Raw genomic sequence first — 27137 nt, 5'->3', positions numbered from 1 at the left:
TGGAACTACCCAGGATTTGCTATAAACATTTGCACATAACATAGAATAATACTCATGCTTAATGAGAGGGGTTTGGGTCATGGGGCAAACCCTTCATGAATAGATTTATACCTCCCCTTGTTGGGAGTGAGTGAATTTTCATGCTATTACTTTCCATGAGAGCTGGTTGTTAAAAAGAGCTGGACACCTCCCCACCTCCTGCTTCCTCTCTTGCCGTATGATTTCTGCCCATGCCGGCTCCCCTTCTCCTCCTGCCATGAGTGGAAGCAGCCTGAGGCCCTCACGAGAGGCAGATGCTGGTGCCATGCTTTTTGTACAGTCTGCAGAACTGTGAGCCAAACAAATCTCTCTTCTTTATAAGTTACCCAGCCTCAGGTGTTCCTTTACAGCAACACTAAACACAGTAAGACAGATGGGCATTTTGTAGACACAATGGGATGCAAAAACGCAAAACACGATGTCAAAAATATGCTGGCAACACAGTGCATTGTAGAGTATCAGTTGTTTGCCCTGGTGATGGAGTGGCTGACTGGGAACCACGGCTTGCTGCTGCTGCTCACTATTGCAAGAGAGTATCATGCCACATACTGCAGGTCTTGGAAAATATCAGAATTCAAATTTTGACATGTCAAAATTGTGATGATTTCACACCACCATAAAATAAAAAAGTTGTTAATTTGAACCATCTTAAGTCTGTATACATTATGTGCTTTGATGATGTAGAAATAATTGAGCTAACAGAAATTTAGGGGAAAATGAGAGAGGGTAGAAAAATGGAATAAGCTCACAAATGTCTTCCTAAACAATAGCAGGAAGTCAAAAGATATTATTTAAAGTGAGAAATCGAGACATTGTTAACTAGTAAATACTTAACAATATTTTAGTACAAAGGTAAACACTAAGAAGGCTAGTAATATTGAAGGGACTTAGGTGTTGAAGGAGAAGAGGAAGGGAAAAGACTAGAAACAAATTTTTATTATTTCTAATTTTATTAAATCTCAAATTTAGTTAGTAAACAATATAAATTATATGACAGAATTGAGACTTAAACAGGGCTCATATACTAATATGTCGGGTTATCACTCTTATCATAAAATAAATAGGCTTATTACTCTTATCACAAAAGAGATTTTCGGTTAGATTACAGTAAAACCAGTCCATATAATATACTAGAGACATGCGTGAAACAAATGATACAGAAAAGTTAAAAAGAAGAAGTTGGGAAATGTGTAACAGGAAATTCATTGAAAAGAAAGGAGAGCCCTCAAACTTGGCATTACTTCAAACATTTATTAAAACAAAGAAGGCTACTTTATAATGAACAAAATTCAAAATAAGAAGTTTAAATAACATAGTGTAAATTTTAATATAGCAGAAATTATCAAAAAAAAGCAAGAGAAATAGAAATACATTAGCAATGGAAAATTTTAATAAATCTCTAGCCCAGGATACATCAATCAAAAAGTAAAAGATAATAGCGAAGACGTGAACAATATAATTTTCATGTTTAATGTTATAAATATTTGAGTTTATAAATATTTTTACTGAGGATTGTTCAACATGCTTTCTGAGGCATTAAAGTACATAGTATTTTTTCTACATTAACAATTTATAGTATTCTTCCCTTGAAGAATTTAGTGAAAAGAGACTTTTTGTTTTTTTAATTTGTTATTAATTGATAAGTCCTTACTGCTTATATTGATAATAAACTGTTTTCTTTTTTTTTTTTTTTTTTTTTTAGACGTGAGTCTCCTCTGTCACACCAGGCTGGAGTGCAGTGGCCCGGATCTCAGCTCCTGCATAGGCTTCCGCCTCACCGGGTTCACGCATTTCTCACTGCCTCAGCCTCCCTAGATAGCTGGGATTACAGGCGCCCGCCCAGGGTCGCCCGGCTAGTTTTTTGTATTTTTAGTAGAGACGGGTTTCACATGTTAGGCAGGATGGTCTCTGATCTCCTGACCTCGTGATCGCCCGTCTCGGCCTCCCATAGTGCTGGGATTAAGGCTTGAGCCACCGCGCCCGGCCAATAATGTTTTCTATATGATTGTTTTTTGATATATTTTTTCAGTTCCATTATCAACACCTAAAAATACCATCTGACGGCTGGGTGCGGTGACTCATGACTGTAATCTCAGTACTTTGGGAGGCCACTGCAGGCGGATCATGAGGTTAAGAGATCGAGACCATCCTGGCCAACATGGTGAAACCCCATCTCTACTAAAAAAACAAAAATTAGCTGCGGGTGGTGGCAAGTGCCTGTAGTCCCAGCTTCTCGGGAGGCTGAGGCAGGAGAATTGCATTAACCCGGGAGGCGGAGGTTGCAGTGAGCACAGAACGTGCCACTGCACTCCAGCCTGGCAACAGATCGAGACTCCCTCTCAAAAAAAAAAAAAAATCTATCTAACTTTTATTATCCAAGATATTGAATTACACATTTATCCACACAATTGGATTTGTTGATTATAGCATTATGCAATTTCCTTTATCTCTAGTGACATTTTTTGTATTAAAGTCTACTTTTCTAATATTACAACACCCAAGCAAACAAAATTTTTAACTCTATTTGGAATAATTTATGTCATTCAACCTGTCTTTAAGTTTACTGCTATTTTTTCCTACAGTGTTCTTTAGTGTGTTAAACTTAATGTATGTTTTTATTTTAGATATTATATTTTTTAGTGATTTTGTAAGAGTCTAGAGTCAGTTGGGCTGCACTTTCACCTTTGCTGCAGTGCCCAACATTTTAAACATTGTGAAAATGTCCAAAGTTGCATGTTATTTCTGCTTTTCAGTCCTAACTTCTCTTCCCTTTTCCAACAAAAGCAGGAAAATTACCAGACCAAAATGATTAGAAATTTAAAATAATACAAAATAAATGAAATAAGCTTATACCTCAAAATGCTAGAAAAAGAAGAGCAAAACAAACCAGAAGAAGGAAAGAAATAATAAAGTTTAGAAAGGGAACCTAGGAAAGAGAAAAAAACAATAGAGAAGACCAACAAAACCAAAAACAAGTTTTTAAAACTCATGAATAATATTGATAAACCTCTATCAAGACTTAATTAAAAAATGAGAGGAAACACAATTGCTGAAATTAAGAGGAAAATTAGGGATAGCATCTCAGATCTACAGCAATTAAAAGAACAATTAAGGAGTATAATGTCTTTTTTCAATAAATTTGACTGCTTATAAAATTGACAAAATGAAAGACACAAACTTAACTAATATGTTAGGAAAAGTAATAAACACTTGAATCTCCTGATATTTTATAAAAAATTTTATTTGTAATTAAAAATTTTTCACCAAGAAAACTCTGCTCAGATAGCATTATGATGAATTTTACAGACACTAAAGAAAGACATAATTACAAACTTGTATGAGTGGTATCAGAAAATAAAAGGCAGAACACCTCCCAGCTCATTTTATGAGTCTAGAATACCCGGCTTTTTTTTTTTTTTTTTTTTTTGAGATGGAGCCTTGCTCTGTTGCCCAGGCTGTAGTGCAATGGCACGATCTAGGCTGACTGCAACCTCCCTCTCCCAGGTTCAAGCAATTCTCCTGCCTCAGCCTCCCAAGTAGCTGAGATTACAGGTGCATGCCACCACACCTGGCTAATTTTTGTATTTTTAGTAGAGACAGTTTCACCATGTTGACCAGGCTGGTCTCGAACTCCTTACCTCAAGTGATCCACCCGCCTCGGCCTCCCAAAGTGTTGTGATTACCAGGCATGACCCACCATGCCTGGCCTAGAATAACACTGCTTTTGACTCAAAGAGGACCATTATATTTTAAGAAAAGACAATTATAGGTCAATAGTACTCATTTAAACGTAGACAAAAAATTCTTAACAAAGTTATTTATATATAATTTGTCAATAAATTAAAGGGATCATGAAAATCATAAAAGTTGGGTTTGTCTCAGGAATTCAAGGTTGATTTAACATAAGGAAATCAATCAATATCATTCTCCGTATTATCAGAATGAAGAATAATAAAACAAATGATTGCCTAAATAAATTGGGGAAATGTGTTTGATGAAATTCAGCTCCTGTTCATGTTAAAAACTCTTAGCAAATAAGAACAAATAAAGAATTTCCTCAATTTGATTAGGAAACTTTACATCAAACTTACAGTAAATAGCATATTTAATGGTGAAGTAGTAAATGCTTTCCCTCTAAGATCAGGAAGGAGGCAAGGAAATGTACTCTTACCAGTTCTATTCACTATTGTACTAGAGGTCCTACTTAGGACAATAAATGATGAAAAATTACAAGGCATAAGAATTGGAAAGAAACAATGTGTTATTTGCAGATTATGTGATTATGAACATAGTACATTTTAAGAAAAAAACCCCAAACTACTAGAATCAGTAAGTTTCTTTGGTAAGGCCTAAGGATACAAAGTCAATTTTGGAAAAGAATCTGTATTTTATTTCTATTGCAATTTTTATAAACTTCAGTAAACGTAAATACCTGTAGTAGACACATCCATCTTGGAAGAGAGGAAAAAGTTTGAAGATTTATATATAAAATCTGATTTAAAACTTCCTGATTTAAAATTCCTGTAAAAGATATAATAATCAAGACATTATGGTATTTGCTTAAGAATAATAGTCAATGACACAGACTAGACAACCCAGAAGTAGAACCACACCTTACCAGTTAAATAAATTTCAACAGAGTGACCAATGGGAATCAATGGAGGAAAGGAATATCTTTTAAACATATGGTGCCAGACATTTATGTTGGTGAGAAAAACCCGCCTTGACCTCCATTTTAGTTCATATTTTAAAAGTAATATTTAAAGTAAATAATTATTTGTAATATGTACATGATTTTGAAACACACAATGTTGATAAATCTAAAAGATTATATTGAGAGAAATCAGACCCAAATGATTCTATTTATATGGATTTAAGAATAAGCAAATCAAATATATGATAATAAAAACTGGAAGAGAGGTTGCTTGTGGAGTGAATTAGGGGATTTGAACTATTGTGTTTTTTGGTAGACATTATTATGTCACGTGCTTTTTTGAAATATAGCTTGTAGCACTTTTGTTTTAGTATGAAGAAAGAATTGTGTTTGGCTGTATTCGTAATCTGAACTTTTTAGCAGGTAATTTAAGCTAGGTTTTTGTTTGTTTGTTTTTTGAGACATGGTCTCACTCTGTTGCCCAGCCTGAAGTGCAGCGGCAAGATCAAGGCTCACTGCAGCCTCCATCTCCTAGGCTCAAGTGATCTTCCCACCTTAGCCTCCCAAGTAGCTAGGATCACAGGTGCACGCCACCACACTCAGCTAATAATTTTATATATATAATATATATTNTATGTATATTATATTATATATAAAATTATTATATGTAATATATATATTTTTTGTAGGATGGAGTTTCCCCATGTTGCTCTGGCTGGTCTCAAACCGTTGAGCTCAAGCAATCCACTTTCCTCAGCCTTCCCAACCTGCTGGGATTGCAGGTGTGAGCTACCAAGCCCAGCCAATTTTTAATCTAGTTTACATTTACTTAGTGATTTATATTTTTGGTCTCAGTTTGTTATTCTGTTTTACGATACATTTTCTATATGGTTCATTATTTCTACTTAAATTCTTTCAATTATGTGTTTGCCTTTGTTTCATCTTGCTATCAGTATTTCTTTTGGTGTTTAGGAAGTTTTGGCTTTTAGATCTTGTAGTTTAATTTATACCATTAAAACCGTTACTTAATCACCTCTTTTTAACGTACTCTGTGTTGACTGTCTTATTACAAATAAGACTAAAGTTAGTCCCTCACTTTTGCCCCTACCTTCCAAGTTTAATCACTAGCGTTATTTTAATATTCATCATTACATCACAAATTACTCATGCTTCTACCTCATTTATTAATTTACTATATATTGTTAACTGTTAGATGTATTTTAAGTCTTAAATATGCTTAAGCATGTACTACTTCATTTGTTAGCTTCAAGTAATATTTACCTCCCGTTAATGCACATGGGAAAAGTTTATTTCACTATCCATTATTCCTACCTTGTATTTTTGTTAGTGTTAATATTTGAACATATAAAAAGTACAGATTATTTTTTCACCAGTTTTCCATCTTATAACCTACACTTGATCTTAGCCAAAAGGCCGAGAAGCGATCCATCTTATAACCTTAGTTCCACTAAGTTAAATATTTCCTAAACCTTTAACAAACGTGTGTTTGGTAGATTTTGGTTTTTTGGTAGATTTGTCAGGAAGTAATTATGGGAATGACATCCCTTGACGTCTTGCATATTTATAGCTCTTTGTGGCTTTTATTTTGAAGAAGACTTTGGCTGGACATAAAATTCTCATCTCATATTTTCTTCTCATTAAATTATTTTTAAAAAGGCTACATTCTTTTTCTAACATAAATGTTGCTATTGAGAATTCTTATATCAATCTGATAGTTGTTTCCTCGTAAGTGATTTTAACTTCTTGTCTGGATACCATAGGGATTTTCCAACTCATTTTAAGAATATAATAATTATTGCTTAGAATATGACATGATGTTCATAATTTTGGTCAATTTTCTCAGATACACAGTGTAAGGTACATGGATGTGCTTTGGTCAAGGAATAGGCGGAGGCGGATATCCAGGCCTACATGACTCAGCGAGTTTGGTGCACAGGCGCACACCTCCACTTACTATATAACCTGTTTGTGTAAGTTCATACTTGGCTCTGAGTCAGTATTGTCTGTAAAAGGTATAATTGCCCTGCTAATGCTGTACAGGGGCTCTTCCGAATCGGCTCAGCTCAACGTGGCTTAACATGGTGGGTGTGCTGGCATCCAGAGAAAGGGAGAGAGAGAACCAGAGCTGTCTGTCTTAGGGACAGAGGTGAGCCACAGCATGGCTTGCGCTGGTGCCAAGAGAGAGAAAGAGTGAAGCTGCTGACCCTGAAGGCGAGGGAGAGCTGGTCATGCAGCTGCAGGCGTGGGGGCAGCAGGTGCCACAGAGCGCGAGCAAACAGCCGAGATAAAGGCGAATAGTGTAGAGAGCTAGTGTGAGAAAGCTGCTGATGAGAGCTGCTGCTGAATAAAATCATCTTTTACCTGCCTACGGCCCCCAGAGTGTTCTTTCTGCTTATCCACCCGCTCCCCTCGGACTTCAGCATGGGCTGGACCTCGACCCCAGGATCTGACAATTGGCCATGAGGATGGGATGAGGTGAGTGGGTCTTCAGCCCCCGAGAACTCCCGGGTCGGCTATGTGGCTGCAGCAAGAGCTGTGGTACCCGGTGGCAGTGGAGCTGCTTGGATGGGCCCCAGTGGAAACGTGGGAGGTGGTGGAGCGGTCTCTCGTGAGTGTGGAGAAGGAGCTGAAGCACCTGGAAGTGCCCAGCACCGAGAAGTATGCCTTTGCCGCAGAGTCAGATGGGCGTTTGTGACTGTGCTGTGGGAAGTGCATGCCCAGTCCCCGCGGGACACAGCACAGAAGGAGGAAGAACCTCCGTTGCAGACTCGCCCAGTGACCCGTCAGAAAGTAGAGCAAGAGCAGCTGTTGGACCCCAAGGATGGGCCCAGAGCCCCTCTACGGTGGTGGAGCACACTTCCTATGGTCCCTGTGCCCCCACTGAGTTGTAGGAGTGAAGTAAATAATGTCTGTAGTCATGTACAAACTTAATGCAAGTCATTGGGGAGGACATTGCTGAGCAACCTGGTCCTGCCCAAGAGTTCCAGTTCAAAAAGTACCTGCTGCAGTTGGTGGAAATGTAAAGCCTTTTCTGATTGATAAGAGAACTGGCCGAGATGCCTGGCTTGTGTGGGGCACCAGACAACCAGAGCTGCATGTGGACTTGGCAATCTACTGGTCCCTGAAACTGGATAAGTTTTCAGGCAGAGCTGCGTTTATTAATGGCTATACAGGCTGGTCAGTGAAAGTGAAACCTATATCCCTGCATCTTGCCATTGGCCTCTTGGCTCTCCGCTTACCACTGTGTATGTCTCTCCCATAGCTGAGGACACTCTGGGGGCGGATGTTTTGCATAGCTTGGCAGCTGTGCTGTCTGTCAGGTACTTAATGGACCATTTGACAACTGAACTGAGACAATCCACCGAGTGCCTGGAACAGTTTGCCTTCATGTGAGGGCGTCTATGGACTTTTACAGTGTTGCTGCAGCGATGTGTAGCCCCATCATGTGTCATGATTTTGTTAATGACGTTATGTTAACTTCTAATTCTCTTGCAGATTTAGAAGCGGCAACACCCCTCTTGCCCCAGATTGGGATGATAAGGCTGAGACAGCCTTTCTAACCAAGGGTGCCCATTTACACTAGAAGTACATGTAACCACAGATAGTTTGGGCTAGGGCCTATAGCAATGCATGGAATGCTTGGAAGCTCCAGTGGGTTGTTAATCCCCACTATGGAAGGGAGCTGAGCTCTGGTATTCCTTAAGAAAGAAGCAGTTTAATAGCAGGATGGGTGTGTTCATGGATAACCACCCCCTGGGACTGGGAACGTGGTTAGTAACTGTATATGGTGCCCGTCAGGTTCATAAGAGTGTGGCGGCATGGGCTGCAGTCGTCGTGCAGATGACTTACCTGACAGCAGGGTGGTGTGTTCATGGGTTACAACCCCTCAAACTGGGACGGTACGGACATCCACTTTAGTGAAGTGGGGCGCCTACTTAGAGCGGTAATGTGCACTGAGTACAAGTCCCTTAGCAGCAGAGTTACAAGAGATTTTAGGGTCTATGTCCTTAATGCAAGATAAGGCCATGGGGCCTGAGGCACCCCTAGACCCCGAGCCTTTACCATAAGGAAGGTCATATCCTCACTCCTGGTGGGGCATGGTATACAGGTAGAACTAGCCAGAGTACTGCTGCTGCTGCAGTATTGACTACAGCCTAGTACTGACACCATATGGTTTAAAACCAGGTGTTGGAAAAGTAGCTAATAAGCTAAACTCAGGGCCGTGTGAATGGTAATCACCAAGGAGGTGACACCTATGGTAATCTGCATCAATAGCTGGACAGTTTATCAAAGCCTATGTATATGTATTGGGCCTGTGTGCCCAAACCTGTATATCAGGCTTGCCTCTGCTCAGAACTGATAACAGCGACCACGCCCCACCAGGCTATATCGCTGTCAAAGCCTATTTGTACAGTCCATCAGCCATTTGTGTACCGAACCCATGGTATCAAATCAAACCTGTGTGTCCAAGGCCTATGTCTCCCTTGGCCTAGAGGGTGGAGTGTAAGGTACATGGATGTGCTTTGGTCAAGGAATAGGCCGAGGTGGATATCCAGGCCTGCCTGACTCAGTGAGTTTGGGGCACAGGTGCACACCTCCATTTGTTATATAACCTGTTTGTGTAAGTTCATACTTGGCTCTGAGCCACCATTGTCTGTAAAAGGTATAATTGCCTTGCTAACGCCGTACAGGGGCTCTTGAGGCTCGGCTTGGCTCAACATGGCTAAACATGGCAGGCTCACTGGCACCCAGAGAAAGAGAGAAAGAGAACCAGAGTTGTCCTTCTTGCAGATGGACAGAGGTGAGCCACAGCATGGCTGGCACTGATGCCCAGAGAGAGAAAGAGTGAGGCTGCTGACTCTGAAGGCAAGGGAGAGCTGGCCATGCAGCTGCAGGTGTGGGGGTGGCAGGAGCCACAGAGTCCGAGCAAGCAGCCAGAGTAAAGGCAGTGTAGAGAGCTAGTGTGAAAAAGCTGCTGATGAGAGCTGCTGCTGAATAAAATCATCTTTTACCTGCCTACGGCCCCCAGAGTGTTCTTTCTGCTTATCCACCCATACCCCTTGGACTTCAGCATAGGCTGGACCCAGACCCCAAAATCTGATACACAGTGTGCTATGCTTTTTAATATTTTATTTCAGGAAATATTTTTCAATTATAATTTTAAATATTTCTTTTCATTATTTTATTTTCTTCTTTGAAGACATCAATTTTATGTATGTTGGCCCTTAGGTTTCCTATGTCGTATGTCTCTCACATTGTATTCGTTTCCTATTGCTGATGTTTGTAATAAATTATCACAAGCTTAGTGGCTTAAAACAACGCAAATTTATTTTCTTACAATTCTGGAAGTCAGAAATCTAAAATGGGTTGGCAGAGCTGTGTTCCTTCTGCAGGCTCCAGGGAGGAATCAGTTTCATGCCTTTTCCAGCCTCTAGAAACTGTCTCTATGACCTGACTCAAGGGCCTATATTCCTAGAACCTTTCCTTTCATTGTCACCTCTCCTCTGACTCTAAACCTGCTGCCTCTAAGTATCCTGGTAATGATATTGCACCCACCTGGATAATCAAGAATAATCACTTCATCTGGACATCCTCAGGTTAACCACATCTCTAAAGTCCTTTTGCCTTCCAAGCAACTCTCATAGGCCTCAGGATTTAGGATGTAGACATCTTTGTGGGGTCATTATTCTGCCTATCAGGCAAATAATTCTCAAAACCTTTGTTTGAATCATTAAAAAAATGTGTTTCATTTCCCCTCAATTTTCTTCCTTGTTTGTTCTTATTTCCTTTATTGTACCTTTTATGGTGTCATTTTGCTCTTGTGTTTTTCTAATTTAGTCCTCTTTTGTGAAATTATTTTATTTTTTTCTTAATTTTTTACTGATTATTCATTTGTTCTGAGCTTTTTCTATTGCTTGTTTGTGCTGTTTTTGTCAAAGTTTTCATTCTTCTCTAATACTTAAATGTTATATTACAGTTTGCATCTGTTCTATGACCTGATTTTACTGATGAATTCTTTCTTAATTTTATTAAGGCCTCATTCAACTTTTTATTGTAATAATTTGGTATGGTGCTAGAAAGTTTTTTTCTTTTTTTTTTTTTTGGTCCACGATGTTTGAATGAGGAACAAAATAAGATGGAACTTTCCGGTTTAATAGGAGAAAAGACAAGGTAGCTTTCTTTGTAGCACAGTTTAAGAATTTTTTTCTCTGTTTTATCAGGGAAGGTTAAAATATGTCCTCTCTCTACGAGTCACTTTGTTTCTCTAAGCCGTATCTGGTTAAGAAAGGTTTCCCTGGCGGGGCGAAGTAGCTCATGCCTATAATCCCAGCACTTTGGGAGGCCGATGTGGGCAAATCATGAGGTCAGGGGTTCGAGACCAGCCTGGCCAACATAGTGAAACCCTGTGCTTACTACAAATACAAAAAATTAACTGAGTGTAGTGGCTGGAGACTGTAATCCCAGCTACTCAGGAGGCTGAGGCAGGAGAATTGCTTGAATCTGGGAGGTGGAGGTTGCAGTGAGCCGAGATCACGCCATTGCTGCACTCCAGCCCAGGCGACAGAGTGAGGCTCTGTCTCAAAAAAAAAAAAAAAAAAAAAAAAAAAAAAAAAAAAAGAAAAAAAAAACAAGGAGAGAAAGGCTTCCCTGCCACTCATCTGTGAGGTCCACTGTCTTGTCATCCATGGCTGTGCTCTCAGCATCAGGTCTTGCATTTATTCTTTTTGCTCTATTTTTATTTATCCATTAACAATGATAAATATTTTCTTATATGTTCTGAATTCTTTTTTTAAAAAATTGGATTGTGTATATTTGAAGATTACAGCATGATATTATGTAGATAGTTAAATGGTTACTATAGTGAAGCAAATTAACATATCCATCATCTCACATAGCAACTTTTTTTTTTTTTTTGGTGGCAAGAGCGACTCAAAAGCATTTGCTCTTAAAGTACTTCCTGATACTTCCTTTCTCTGAGCTTCTCAAACATTCTCTCGTTCTCTCTCTCTCCTTTCATTCTCATGATTCCTTCCTTTTTCAGTTTTGCTATTTCCAGTGGAATGAGGCCTTGTCCTACTGGAGGGAAGTGTGTGAGATTTTATTGAAGGCCAGAACCACCATACCCACGTTAGTTTCCCCAACATCTGTGTAATTTTGGCTCTGATCTGCAACTCTGAGGCTGTGAGGACTTTTCCAATATCATGAATTGTTTTAGATATCTTTTCTTTTCTTACCAGATTTCCTCTCAGGGCAAATTCTTTTCATGTGTGTGTGTGTGTGGGCGGGGGCGGGGGGGGAGTGGGGTCACGTTTATTTCTTACCGACTTTTTGATTTTTTTGACTTTTAAGCTATTTAGCTGTCTTTCACTTCATGCTTTCTCACCACAACTGTTGATCATGCATGTCCTGCGGCTGTAGCTACCTTGTCCCCAGGATATACCCACATTCTTGGGGCTGTGGTTCCCATCATCTCAGCTATACTAGCTTCTCTATTTGGTTTTCAAGACAAGTTTGGGACACTTAAAACAACTACACTGCTGACATAATCACGTTCCAGAAATTCCACCATACATTACAAGAGACTCACTATGATTCCTGGGTTGAGATTAGACTATAGGAGAGTGAGTAAGGAAGCAGGGAGAATAATTGTTAGACCATTGCAATAATCCAAGTGACAGATGATGACCACTTGGAAGATCTCTGTCAAAGTTAGATTCTGAATGTCTTCTGAAGGCAGAACCATAAGATTCTCTGATGGATTGGATGTTGGATGTTAAAGAAAAAGAGGAGGTGGAAATAGCATCAAGTGTTTTATTTTAATATTTCAAGCGATGGAGTTGTCATTAGCTGGGATGTGGCAAATGTGGCTAAACCAGGTTGAGTGTCATATTAGGTTAGGTTAGGCTATACTGTAGTAACAAACACTAAACAATTAATTTCTTGCATAACAAGTAAGAAGGGGGTGGGGAAGGGGTGGCCGTCCTTTATCATTTAGCTCTGCCATCATGAATACATTTTCTTCGCTTTTGTTTTAGCAGAGGGAAAGCTAGCGGGAGGATCAGAGAGTGGAGTTGACAACTGCTTCTACTTCTCTTCCTTCTTTTCCTTTTTGTTTTCCTCCTTCTCTTTGTCTACCCTCTCTTCCTCCGCTTATGTTTTTTCTTTCTCCTCCTCCATTTTATTTCCTTCTTTTCCCAGAACCATAAGTGGCATTCATCACTTCTGCTACTATCCCATTTTCCAAAACTCATTTATATGCACCCAATCTAATGGCCAATGAGATGGAAAATTTATTTGCTGCCCATTTGAGTTTCATTTTCAGTGAATTGCTGTTCAAATGCTCTACTAATTTTTCAATTTTTCATGTATAGGAGTGTTTTATATACTCTGAAAAAATAACTTATTGCATGTTATATATGTTTCAAACATCTTTATTGCTTGTTTCTTAGCCTTGTTTATACCTCCGTCGTCATCGGGAATATGTTAATTTTGTAGTGTTTTCTTTATGATTTGAGTTTCCTACATCTTCTTTAAGAAATTTGTCCCTGTCTTAATGTCATAAAATATTCTTCTATTTTTTTTCTGAGTTTTGAACTACTTGGCTTCTTTTATGTACTCGTTTATTTAATGCATTTAGGATCGTATTTTGTTTTATTTTTCCATCTGACTTAATTCATGACACTATGCTTGTCATATATGGAGTTTTTGTTTATGTGCAAGTTTATTTTGGTTCTTTGTTTCCATTGTTTCCAGAGTTGTCTCATTGATATATTTGTTTCTCCCTGTGGAATAACAAACTGTTTTAGTTGCCATTATTATAAAATAAGTCCTGCTTCTTTATTTAGTATTTTGTCATTTAATTTCTTGGTTATTTTTATACATGTACTTTTTCACATGCATTTTACTTTTTTTTTCTTTTTTTTTGTTTTTTTCTTTTTTTTCACATGCATTTTAGAATCAGCTTGTCAATGTTTAGCAAAAATGTTCTTGCTATGTTGATTTAGATTGCATTGAATTATATATATAAACTTGGGGAGAAGTGAAATATGTATCATATTAAATTCTTTCTTCTAGGACATTGGCATATCTTGCCATTTGTCCATTTATGTCTTTCAGTGATATTTTCCAATTTTCTTCATATAGGCGTTATCCATTATCTATTTGGTTATTCTTAGCTTTTTTATCCATTTATTTATTTGGGGAACTAGACTTTTTCTTTTAAAAAATATTTTATTATTTACAGGAACATTATTTTATTGTGTATGTTATGCACACATCCAACTACTTGCCAGACTTTAAAACATTTACAATATTTTATCTAAAGAATCTATCTTTTGATAAAATGTAGTTTTGTTCATTTATTTTCATTAAGTTATTTAATATAGATAAACAGCTTAGTAAAGTGTCTGACATAATAAGGGCCTAATAAATGTTAAATGGTATTATAATTGTTTTCATTACTATTATTTTCTTGGTATGCAAATGTGTCACTTGAAAATGATGATACATTTTTTATTTAAATATTTATATCTCATTTCTTTTTCTTGATTTATTATGTTAGCTTGGAATAGCATATATGATAATAGGACTGCATTTATATTTCAACGTGAGGTGTGATTTTTTGCTACTGTGGTTGGTTAATTCTTCTATTGGGTTAAGGAAGTTAAATTCTATTTCTTGTTGGCTAAGAGCTTTTGAACAATCATGAATACAAATTGGTTTTCACAGGATGATACTGTTTGCATTTATTAAAATAAGGCTTATGCTCCTTTGGTATGTTAGTGTGCAAATTCCATTTCCAGTCACTGCAATATAGGAAGGAAAGCCCAAGAGAGGGATAGAATTGGTGTTGGGTGAGTCAATGTATCATCTGTGCCCCACTACATCCTTTGGACTTTGCAACATTTCATCCCTCTCCATCTTCTGATATTTGAAGTTCCAAATAAACTCATCATAACTTCAAAGTGCTACTGCCTAACATAATGCATCTATTCCTTGTACAAACAAAAACAAACCATCTCTTTGAAAGTGATGACACAGTCTCATCAGTTCTTGCATTAATTTCTGCTTTATGTTTATACTCTTTTTAGTTTATAACTCAGCAGTATTTTGGTATCCTGTAATCTCTGCACTGAGATATTACCTACACATCCTGTATAAAATTACAGGTAGAAGGGAGAGTGGAAAATAAAAGGAATTATATAAAAATAAGAACATAAGAGACCAACAAAAAAAATAGGGGTCCTCATGATAGTTTTCATTTTTACAGCTTTTCATGAGGTCATGTTTGATATACAATAATTTCTTTTTTAACTACTCATTTCATATTTCCTTTGTTTTCAGCCAACACCTTTATTGGAAAGTTTCTTGAGCTGACAGTTCATTTGAAATTTATCCCTGAGAAGTTTGCACTGTGGATTCTGCCTTTATAAGATGCTGACTTATTTCCTTCACTCCTTCAACTGCACGTGGGCAGACTAGGAAGGAACTAGCAGGATTTCCTGAATGATAGACATTCTCCTCCTTATTTCCAGTCATACATCAGCAATCCTACCTCTCTCCTTGATGGTAAGAATCATTTACCCTAGATAACACAATAGGTAAGGAATATGGTAATTGAAGTTCTTCCCACTTGAAGGTGTTTCCATTCCCATTGACCTTCCAGACCACTCAAAATGGTAAAAGCAGAGCCCTAACGATCCAGTTTTGTGTGGTGCCAGGATGCCATGAAGAACCATCTGTAAGCCAGACTTGAGGTTTGTTTTTTATTTTTATTTTTTCCTCAACTGGTCAGAGGGAATTCTGAATGAGGCCCAGGTATGTCCTGAGGGCTAACTATTAACATGCAGCAGGATTAGGCATTGACATGGTTTGGTTGTGTCTCCACTCAAATCTCATCTTGAATTGTAGCTTCCATAATTCCCACATGTTGTGGGAGGGTCCCGGTGGGAGATAACTGAATCATAGCAGGAGGGAGGGCGATTACCCCCATACTGTTCTTGTGGTAGTGAATAAGTCTTATGAGAGCTGATGGTTTTATAAGGGGAAACCCCTTTCGCTTGGTTCTCTCATTCTCTCTCTCGCCTGCTGCCATGTAAGATGTGCCTTTCACCTTCCACCATGATTGTGATGCCTTCCCAGCCATTTGGAACTGTGAGTCTATTAAACCTCTCTTTCTTTATAAATCACTCAGTCTTGGGTATGTCTTTATTAGCAGCATGAAAACAGACTAATACAGACATTCTGGGAATGTGAAGATCCCACCCATGTTACTATGAACACGTTCAGGAGCTGCCAAAGCCTGATAAAGTACATATCTTTCCCATTTGGAAACAAGGCTTATTTAGTCCTGCCTGTCTTCAGAAAAGTCTATACTATATCAGATAACACCCACCTGATGTCATGCTCAGGTCACTTGATCATTTGGTGTCTGTATTCATGTGTTTCAACTGTATCGGGATTTTAACAACAAGCCAGGAGCTGTTTCTCCCATCCAAATACTAGTCAGGCCCCACCCTGCTTGGCTTCCAAGATCACATGTGTTCAGGTGCGTTCAGGGTGGTATGGCCATAGAAAGGAACCGTTCCTCAGAAAGAGAGCAGTTACTTGTTAAGGAGAGCCTGTAATCCCAGCACTTTGGGAGGCCAAGGCCGACTGATCATTTGAGCCCAGGAGTTCAAGACCAGCCTAGGCAACATGGTGGGACCCAATCTTTACAAAAAAATACAAAAATTAGCCGGGTCTGGTGGCCCAGTACCTGTAGTCCCAGCTACTCCAGAAGCTGAGGTGGGAGGATTGTGTGAGCCTGGGAGTTGGAGGCTACAGTGAGCGGAGATTGTGCCACTGCACTCCTGGCTAGGCAACAGAGCAAGACCCTGTCTTAAAAAAAAAAAAAAAAAAAAAAAAAGGAGGGCATGCCTTTATCCACAGCTATGATTTTGAATTTAAGGCCTACCATAGGGTTATTACAGAAACCTGTTCAGCCACAGGTAATTTGAGTGCTATTGTATCCATTGACTATCATAGATTAAAGATGGCTGCATAGTCTTTACAACACTCACTGAAAAGTTTCCTAATCCCTCTCTGCTTGAATCTGGTCTAGCTTATTAACTTGCTTAACCAATAAAGTATGGCAGAGGTGATGCATAGCCGGTTCTGAGGATAGCCTCTTAAAGGACGGGCAGATTCTACTTTTCCCGCTTAGAGTCCTGAGCATCCATATGGGAAATTCAAATATCCTAAAGGTATCATGCTGTAGGGAAATGCGAGCAACATGGAAAGATCATAGGTAGAGACCATATGGAAAGATTCCAGTCCCCCAGCCATTTGAGTTAGCTCATCTGAGGCCCAGACATAGTAGAAGAGGAATGAGTCTTCTCCACAAAGCCCTGCCCAAATTTCAGATTTGTAAGTTAAAGACATGATTGTTGTGGTTTTAAATAATTATGATTTGGAGTTGTTTGTTATGGCATAATAGATTACTGGACAATAGTTCATAGAGACTAGTTAACATGGCTTCTTACAGTGGGACCTGACCCAACTGAATCCAGTTTTAGTGTCTTTACTCGTACAGATTCCACTCAAAGCTGTCAGCCTCATGGGCTACCTGGTAAATACAGCAGAATATCCAAATGCAGTATGGAGTGCCTCCAAAGTTCAAAGACGCAACCGAGTGTTGTGACTTTCTCTTAGCAATGGGATGTACAAAATAAAGCAACATGCATTTCACTGTGGACCTGAGAGGAACAGTTCAAACATTAGATGCCTAAAATTTTCTTGTGGTTACAGCTCCCTGGATTTCCTGGTACCTTATCATCTGTACTCTGGAATGCACATTTCTTAACAAGGTATTGAGGATACACACATGCTACTTCCTGCTCACTAGGTCCCATCAGTGAGATGTCATTATAAATATGGTGAACCGTGGTGATTTTCATAGACACCACGCTGTTGTTCAGTGTTTAGTCAGCCTTCAACAAAGACAGAGGTCTAGGGTAATTCCCTTTTCTGACCTAGACCCAGGGGGAAGACAATGTTTATTTTGGTTTTGGATGGTCGTTAGGCATTTGTTTTGTGTTCCCTGGGCCATTCTTTGGGTTTGGAGATCACTGATTTTGCTAGAAAATAAGAGTAAAAAATTTTTTTTGTTGAACGCCACAGCCTTATTTTAACGATGCACTGAAGAATTAATAGTGTTGTTTATGCTCACTTGAGAAGTAAGAGTCTGGAAAAAGTTATTGTTAGACATTGGATGAAGACTTGAGAAAGGTGGAGCAGTGATTAAGTAGTCATTGTAGGTGAAAACTGGCTGCAAAGACAAATGTGAGATATCTCTTTTGAGTACCAGCAAGACTGTGGATTCCTAATGTGGAAAAAAATGGTCTTTGCATTTTTAATTTATATATTAAAAGGGAAGTTCTTTGCTCCTGAAAGCTGGAGAAGATGGATTTAAATAAATCCTTGACTGTTAGGTCTAGGGGTATTTATATGACAATATGGTTTAGGTCTGTCTGCACCCAAATCTCACGTTGAATTGTAATAATCCTCAGATGTCAAGGTTGGGGCCAGATGGAGATAATTGAGTCATGAGGGAAGTTTCCCCCATACTGTTCTTGTGGTAGTGAATAAGTCTCACAAGATCTGATGGTTTTATAAATGAAAGTTCCCGGGCACACGCTCTCTTGCCTGGCACCATGTAAGATGTCCTTTTGCTCCTCCTTCACCTTCCTTCATGATTGTGAGGCCTCCCCAGGCATGTGGAACTGTGAGTCTATTAAACCTCTTTCCTTTATAATTGCCCAGTCTCAGGTATGTCTTTATTGGCAGCATGAGAACAGACTAATACCTGTGAAATATAAAATTACAAAACTAAGTGTGGTATAGTAAAAGATATAGCATAGCAGGCTCATTATTGTACATGTTGTACCTAAAACAACTGAAAATACATTCCTGTTTGAGATATCTATGCCAGTTTATCAAGAGAAGATGGAAGTATTTGTGTATGTTTGATGTTTAGAGGCACCATTATTTTCATTTTCTTAATTTACGGCAAATGAGAACTCCAGGTGATGTACTATGACTGATGAAAATATCCAAGCATTTCTTTTGGTCAAGATATTTAGCAGAGAACTAGTTCCTTATCTCACTCTCAGATATGCCTTTGAGGCCGGGCGCGGTGGCTCAAGCCTGTAATCCCAGCACTTGGGGAGGCTGAGACAGGTGGATCACGAGGTCAGGATATCGAGACTATCCTGGCTAACACGGTGAAACCCCGTCTCTACTAAAAAAAAAAATACAAAAAAACTAGCTGGGCGAGGTGGCGGGCGTCTGTAGTCCCAGTTACTCGGGAGGCTGAGGCAGGAGAATGGCGTAAACCCGGGAGGCGGAGCTTGCAGTGAGCTGAGATCCGGTCACTGCCCTCCAGGCTGGGCGACAGATTTAGACTCTCCCTAAAAAAAAAAAAAAAAAAAAAAAAAAAAGATATGCCTTTGAATATAGAGAGATAGAGAGAACTCATATATTCCTTAGAATTTCTCAGGTACTTAGCTAACAGCAGAACCCCTTTGATCACTTAAGTGACCTCTTCTTTACAATTAAGAGAGAGTAAATTAGTGAAAAGCTCTTGCCTGAGAGTCTCCTGACTTCGCTCCTTAGGGCTTGTCCTGGAATTTGCAGTCATGTCTGAAAGAAAAACAAAGATGGAGCTCCCTCAGTGACACATCCTTTTTTAAGCATTAGGGGAAATTGGGTGTTACAGTTCTCTTGGGCAAGCTGAAGTGCACCTGGTCAGTACTTCGCTCACTATGACCTTACAGAAACTTTGGGGCATTGCTGCAAGACGGTATTATGTTTTCTTATCCCACTTTGTAAGTTAAGTCCCTCAGAATCAGACATGATTTAGCAATTTCCTTTAGGAGCAAAGGCAAACATTCTAAGTTTATATTTTTGCCATTGGTTTTTTATTTTATATATATATATATATATTTTTATTGTTGTTAAGATGACACATCCTAGCCAAGTGGTGAAGATGCTTACATACTGTCAAGATGTATTTTATCCTCTACTAGATGTAAGACTAGTTCAGACCAGTGTAAAACACTTGCCAGCTTTTTATTTTTAGGCCAGATATTTCTATTTTCTGTCTTTTTGGTGAATATTCAGTCCATTAGTACACATTATTACTTAAAGAATTGCTAGTGAAGGGCATTCATTAGGGGCTTCTGGACAATAGGTATTTTCAACCTACCAATAATCATTTATGTTTTAAACTAGGATGATAGTAAGTATAAGCCACCCTCCCCTTTTTAAAGTTAGGGCTGATAAAGGATCCTACCCTGCTCACTACTACAATGACTTGTGTGTGAGCATATGTTTTGGGAAAGAAGCTTTTCTCTGTGTATTTTTCAGGATTAGTATCTGTTTAATCCTCCAGTAGGAGCTGGAAGTGAAGCAACCCACTCCTGTGTTCACATCATAGACATACATCCTTCGCATTTGCAGCATGTCTATTTCAATGCTTTTGAGTGGGAGAGGTTTGTTGGTGAGTGTGGCTGTTGGAAACAGAAAAAGAGGAAAACCTAAAAGATAAATTGGCAATCCTTTTCCTAAGTGAGTTTCATTTTTAAAAAGAGAAGACAGAAAAGCTTCCATTACTCCTTGCTTTACAACTTTTAATGGAATGCCATTAAGAAATGAGATGTGTGTATTTCATAGTCACTGGACTACTGAATATAATTTAATCATAGTATGTTCAATCATTACTCATTTCTTTCTCCACACTAGTACAAATTAGGAAATTAGGAAATATTAAATTAATATGTACTTTAATGGAGAATAAATTATGAAAACAAAAAGTTCTTTGGAGGGAGCTATATGTTAATATCAGGAACAGGTAATCTGCATGTCTCTACACAGAGTACATAGTTTAATGCATTTAAATTACTGGATATCTAAATTATAGGTTAATTATGAAGTTATCTGCATATCATAATTGTTGACTCACTTTGCTTATTTTAAAGTATGATAATTAATTCCGGGTTGTCATGCACAACAGTGCCTAAAAAATAAATTCCAATTTTTACACTTCGAGAAAAATAAAATAAGAATATGAATACAGGCATGAATTGGAAAGGGGATTAAGTTTAAAGACGGGCAATTTTTTGGTGTGTATATTACAAAGTTTTAGGGACTAGATGGCATTCTTAAGGTATTTTAAAATATATTTACATTTTTAAATAATCAGGCATATACTTTTAGTCAAGGAGGGAACAATAGAAGGAAAAAGTCCTTTATATAACCTTTGAAAGAGTCTCTCATAGAACTGTAACGGTGTTATATATTATTTAAATCAGGTGGATGAGAAGCTGTTATTAAAGAGTGTGACAGTATCTGGATTTGAAGGTATTCTCTGCTGCTGTCAGTTTTGTTTGAAATGCCTCATGCGTATTCGTACTTTAAAAAAATTGCTGTTGCACCAACCTAATAAAACTATATTTTCATCACGATATTGCTGAATGTTGGCTCTAGAATGTATTGCAAATTAAAAATGCCAATTAGTGTATTCTCTCTTATAAAATACATTTTAAAATGTTGATCTAAGGATATAAAGTTTTAAAGGCAACCTAAGAAAATAAAATGTTGGTAATGAACATTTAGAAACAAAATATTAATTATTGTATTAAAGGTAGTTTTTGCAAATAAATTGGCATTAGTAATTACGGAAATGCAAATCAAAATCACAATGAACTATCACTTCACAGCTACTAGGATGGGTATAATTTAAAAAAAGCAAAATAAGAAGTGTTGGTAAGGATGTAGAGAGACTGAAACCTCCTTTACATTGTGAACAGGAATATAAAATGGTGCAACCATTGCGAAAATATTTGGTAGTTTCTGAAAAAGTTAAACACAGAATACGATCCAGCAACTTCCATCATAGGCTTATACTCAAAATAATTGAAAGAAAAAGACTCAGACAGATAGTTGTATGACAATGTTCACTGCATCAGTTTTCACAATAACCAAAAGGTAGAAACAAGTGAAGTGTCCATCAACAGGAGAATGGGTAAATAAAATGTGGTACACACATATAATGAACTATTATTCAGCCATAAAAAGTAATCAAATTTTGATGCGTGCTATGACATGGATGAACCTTGGAAACATTATGCTAAGTAAAACAAGCCAGATAAAAAATGGTAAATATTGTATAACTTCCCTTTTATTAAATATCTAGATTAGACAACTAGACACAGAAATTGGATTAGAGGTTACCAAGGGATGGGGAGAGGAGGGAATGGGGAGTTGTTGTTTAATTGGTACTGTTACGGGTGCCAATTTCTGTAAAGCTCCTAGCCCCCTTTCTATGTGATAAGTGCTTTCCTTGACTATTCTATGTATCACACAAGCTCCTTTGAAATGTTTAACTGGATTCTATCTAAATTTTAGTCTACACATGAAACTAAAGTATGTGTCTCTGAAGCTGTGCTCAAGACGTTCAAAATCCTTGCCATTTCCAAATTACTTTTAAAACATAAAAAAAATCATAGTGAGAACTTGTATCAACTAAGTCTAGTTTTAGTAACTTTAAAAATAAACATTAAGATATTGATTTGAGAATGAAATCCTAAATATTTGATACATTGTGAGTACATGAAAGTCAATAAAATATGAAAATAGAAAAGAGATGAGAGAAAGGTTTAGTCTATTCCAAATTGTCTGCACAATTGGAGTAGCTGATGAAACAATCCTAACTAGACAATAATACAGAAACCTATTACTTTGATATTAGTTGCAGTTTTAAACTTTCCTGTGAATATGGTCTGGTGGTCTGGGATCATTCAACCTTTGGAACCAAATAGAAGCATGGGAAAGGTGTCCAACTTCCCCATTCCACACCTACATGCAGAATCATTGTGGCACTGTGCTTTGTTCTCCACTACATCAAGCACTCACATTTGTGGTTGCTTCTCCACCACATTTGTAGTGGGTCTTTCAGCCCACAAGAATGCTTGCCTGTACTATTGCTTTTCAAGTTGGCCTCATCTCTCCCTAAGAGCTTCTTTTCTACCAGCAGCTGACGGCAGGATCTCCCTACTGCCTCCATTAAAAAGTGTTCATGGCCGGGCGCGGTGGCTCAAGCCTGTAATCCCAGCACTTTGGGAGGCTGAGACAGGTGGATCACGAGGTCGGGAGATCGAGACCATCCTGGCTAACACGGTGAAACCCCGTCTCTACTAAAAAATACAAAAATCTAGCCGGGCGAGGTGGCGGGCGCCTGTAGTCCCAGCTACTCGGGAGGCTGAGGCAGGAGAATGGCGTAAACCCGGGAGGCGGAGCTTGCAGTGAGCTGAGATCCGGCCACTGCACTGCAGCCCGGGCGACAGAGCGAGACTCCGTCTCAAAAAAAAAAAAAAAAAAAAAAAAAAAGTGTTCATTGTGAGAACACATGGACACAGGGAGGGGAACATCACACACCAATGCCTGTTGGGGAGTGGGAGGGCAAGGGGAGAGATAGCATTAGGACAAATACCTAATGCATGTGGGGCTTAAAACCTAGATGACTGGTTGATGGGTGCAGCAAGCCACCATGGCACATGTCTACCTATGTAACAAACCTGCACGTTCTGCACATGTATCCCAGAACTTAGAGTATACATGCATAAAAATAACTGCTCATTGCTAAGTTCTGGCACTTCAGTCCTCTAACTCCTGCCTTTCTTTCCAAAATGTGATTTGGGGCTGATCTTTTCTCTGCCCATCACCTTCCCTTGTTCATGAGTTTTGACTCTAATTAGGCACTTTGGGTGACTACTGTATGAGTCTGTTCTCATGATGCTAATAAAGACATACCCAAGTCTGGGTTATTTATAAAGGAAAGAAGTTTAATTGACTCACAGTTCCACATGGCTGGGGAGGCCTCACAATCATGGTTGAAGATGAATGAGCAGCAAAGTTATATCTTACATAGCAGCAGGCAAGAGAGCATGCGCAGGGGAACTCCCCGTTTTCAAACCATCAGATCTCATGAGACTTATTAATTATCATGAGAACAGCATGGGAAAGACCCACCCTTATGATTCAATTACCTCCCACTAGCTCCCTCTCATGACATGTGGGAATTATGGGAGCTACAATTCAAGCTGAGATTTGGGTGGGGACACAGTCAAACCATATCAGCTACCTTAGCTGCAATGCATATTTACTTGGCTTTCACTTCAACTTTTACCAACAGTGGTGGATGAGTAAGGGGTGGTGGTGGGCTGGGGCACAGATCAAACAGATAAGATGTCCAGTCTTAGGCTGTTGCTTTCCCGAGTCCATTGAAATAGACTTTTAATTGATTTTATGCTCTTCAAACTTTTCAAATTGCTTCAAGGCAATATAGATTGCCTTTCAAAAATATTTTTCAGAATGCAGATGTGATAATGTCCTCTGCTTAAAAATATTTTATGAATTCCTGTAACAACATATTTTCTTTACAAATTCTATTTCATAAAATAATGGAAGGATAGGAATTACCTATCTATGACACATCTACTTTTCTAAATAAAGCCACTTTTCAAGTTAAGCTTCTTGGTTCTAAGTATTTATATTGAATAATCAAATAGCTATACAGATTATTATAAACCCACTGCTAGTATTAACTATGCTGAGCATCTCATGATTTCTATCTTGTACAACCTCTATTTATTGGGCAATCAATGTAAATAGAGCAGGACAAGAAAGAGGAAGGTCCTACAGTTTAGGAGGACTCCCTATTTTAACTTACCAAGACTTGGTTTTAAGAAAAATCAAGTAAATTTGCACATTCTAGCATGTCTCCTCTAGAAGAGGGTTTTTAATAGGGCCACTGAAGTTTATAGTAGTACTCCTGCAACATAGTACTTTCTGAAATATTCCAATTTTTTTTTTCTATGTCTATTGTTAATTTTCTCCTTTCAGAGTTTCAGCAGGTCTTGTCACTAAGTGTGAGATCTGCAGAGGGATTGGCTGGCTCTAGCACTTCCCCAGTGTGACTTTTCAGAAAAGTGGCAGCCATTTTTGGTTGTGACAGTCCTTCAATTATGTAACATGGCCTTGCCTAATATTTCAGATTCTCATACACAGACTGCACTGGCTATATTCTGTAATCTTAAGCATCAGTCCCCAAAAAGGACTCTATTGCCTCAGTTTATATTCCTTTGCACACCACCCTAATAAAGCAAGGTTGTTTTTTGTTCTCAAGCAATGTTTTAATTATATAGTTTGCATTTATAAGAGTAATTATGACTTAAGTTGATATGAATGATAATCATTGGTTTAATTTCCAAATTAATCTGTCATCTCTCAACTTCATTGATTAGAACATACTAACTTATGAAAAAGTCCCCATGATCATGACTTGATCCTCAAACAAACTGCCTTGAAAAGACGCCATGCAGCCTAATGTGAATAGAATGATTTATCAGAACAGTCTATAATTTGGCTAAGCATGCAGCCAAGTTGGAAAATCTTTTCTGCTTCCTATCTTGTGAAACAAAGGGTCGAAAATCTGTGTGGCCCTGAAGGATTTGGGAATCATAGTAAAATGACCCCAGTGGATGAATGGGATCATTTTACTGAATGAATAAAATGATGAGTAATATAAAATTGTCCTGTTAAGCTGCTTGTTACCTAGAGTCCCTGCTAAGCTGCTAGAAGTCAGCAAGAGTCCTTAGCCACCAGTGCTAAAAAATACTGATGACCTAAATCATTTTGTGGAGTAAATCTATACATAATTATAGGAGATTATTTAGAAATTATAGTAATTTGATATCATGTTGATTTTCATAAACATTAAAAAATTAATATAAATATCTTGTGCTATATGTTTGTTTTCCTGAAATGTACTTGTTAAAAATTAAGCACTGACTCACAGAAACATCTGGGCAAGAATGTGGATGACTCAAGACAAACTCATCACTGTTATTGAAACACAGAGAGCATGGCTTCCTGAAAATGAGTTGTGAACATTATATTCTCATACACTGGGCAGTGGTCTCAACTATTTCTCCACCCTACTCATGCATCTCAGCCCTCCCCACATGATTTGGATAGATGTTCAGCCTTCACTGGTGGAATATTGGCAATAGAATGAAAGCATGCTGCTTTTATCGTAAGCTTTTTGCTTGCATTGTTTAATGACTTTACACAGTAGCAGCCACAGAAACGTAATTTCTTTTTACAAATGATACTGATAAAGTTGTGAAATAGGAGAATCGTGAATAACATGGAATACTAATGTTTTTGGTTATTGCTCACCGTGGAAATTCAAGAAAAAAACAGAGAGGCAGTTTGCCATTTTCATTTAAACTAATCCTAATGATTAACCTTGCTTTAGATTGAGTAAAGTACAGAACTGCATAGATATGTCTTTTTAAAATTCTTGCCTTAAGTGTGTTTCTAATTGTATGATACTCCTGTGCTTACAGTATTTAGACCACATGTTTAAATCAAAGAGTTTTTAGTAAGGGATTAGAGCACTTCTATTCCAAAGAGTGCTGGCTTTCTTCTTTCCTTTCTTTGTAAAGCTTGCCACTGCTTGACACAGGCTGAATCTTTGATGTACATACAAGGTTTGATTTTTACTTTAATGTTTTAGTTTATGATCTATTTTGTAGATTGAGGATGACATTCTGCGGTTGAAAAAAATGAAGTTATTTCCAGAAAGAAAAAGAAAAACTCCTTCACCCTGGAGCAGCCATTTGGAAATTATTTAATCACACTAAGAGGAACCTTGAACACATTAGGTTATTTTCAAATGATCTTTCCAGAGGTAAGCAGCCAAATTCTTACCAAGAATAAGTTCATCTAGCATTGAGATTGCTTCAGTATCAGAAACACAAAATACTACTGAGCCATGACAGTTTCTCTTAACCAATGATTTTAGAGAAATCTGGGTGGTTTTCCATGTGTCGCCTGGTGCTGGGCAGATTGGCTGTTGCATGTTCAGCTGTGTCCAGAGAGAAATATAAAATAAATTAATTTAATTTAGCACTGCCTCTGAATTCTAATAACATAGTGTCCTATTTGTTCCTTAAAAATGTGAAAAAAAAGTTCCAGAAAGTTAGATCCTTGGACAAGTTTGCTATTAAGAGTATAAAAAAACAAATTAACTTGGTCAGAATTTTAAAAACAGTGATTTATTTAAAAGGAAACACAAAGAAAATTGCAGCTGAATTTTGCACATGGTCAAGATTTATTAGCAAATAAAATGTTATGCATATGTAATAATTATGGGAATCCTCCTGCATTTGCTGGGGACTTACTATGTACCCACTGTTGCAGTACTTTTGCTGGTATACTTTCCCTTCCATTTTGTATTAGGAGCTTGGTCTTGTTAGTGGGTCTGTATTCTTCTACTCTTTTTTTTTTTTTTTTTTTTTTTTTTTTTTTTTTTTTT

The 27137-nt window shown here is 38.0% G+C and overlaps 1 long non-coding RNA gene across 3 annotated transcripts in view; it reads left to right on the top strand.

The window, feature by feature from the left end:
- LOC108529395 (uncharacterized) overlaps positions 1-27137 on the top strand; it is a 69999-nt gene that overhangs the window by 7709 nt on the left and 35153 nt on the right. For all 3 annotated transcript variants that reach the window (XR_001885517.1, XR_001885515.1, XR_001885516.1), the window contains exons 2-3: positions 15059-15283; positions 26356-26510. This is a non-coding gene — a long non-coding RNA (uncharacterized LOC108529395). The remainder of the gene's footprint in view (positions 1-15058; positions 15284-26355; positions 26511-27137) is intronic.

This window comes from Rhinopithecus bieti, unplaced genomic scaffold (genome assembly GCF_001698545.2).
Source record: "Rhinopithecus bieti isolate Rb0 unplaced genomic scaffold, ASM169854v2 scaffold_6712, whole genome shotgun sequence".
NCBI lineage: Eukaryota > Metazoa > Chordata > Mammalia > Primates > Cercopithecidae > Rhinopithecus > Rhinopithecus bieti.
This window is presented reverse-complemented; position numbering and strand designations above follow the sequence as displayed.